Source organism: Haliaeetus albicilla, chromosome 9 (assembly GCF_947461875.1).
Source record: "Haliaeetus albicilla chromosome 9, bHalAlb1.1, whole genome shotgun sequence".
NCBI lineage: Eukaryota > Metazoa > Chordata > Aves > Accipitriformes > Accipitridae > Haliaeetus > Haliaeetus albicilla.
The window spans coordinates 29283309-29283829 of NC_091491.1; positions in this window are offsets into that span (position 1 = coordinate 29283309).

The window sequence follows — 521 nt, forward strand, 5'->3', positions numbered from 1 at the left end:
CCTGCCTCTCTCAAGCAGCCTGGCGCTTCTCTTCTTAAGCCCACTGGCATCCGCGGCAATCTCCCCCGCCTTTTCAGTCGTTAGTGTTCCCCTCTTGTTCCTTACCGGATCACGTCGGAGGTCGCCAGATGTAGGGTTATTCCATGCGGGGACGGACGACAGGACACCAATATGATGATCAAAGTCGCCAGTTTATTGAGCCTAGCTGATCATTCTTATGCAATTCTCTAAGTTCCTAAGAAGCTTTGATTGGCTGCTGCATGCAAGCATTTGGTGTCCACGCGCACAAGCATAAAATGCGATTGGTTATATCAACACTGTACACGCGTATAAACATAAGATATAGTTAGTTATACTCACTCTGTACACACGCATAAACACAGGACATAATTGGCTATAATAACTAGAGCATGTGAAACTTGTCTCAGTCTAATTGGTCAAGATAAGCCCCCGAATTGAAGTTGTTTGTGCCAAGTTCCCTTTATCGTGGAATGTGCACCTGTGTTTTTCTAATTGGGATC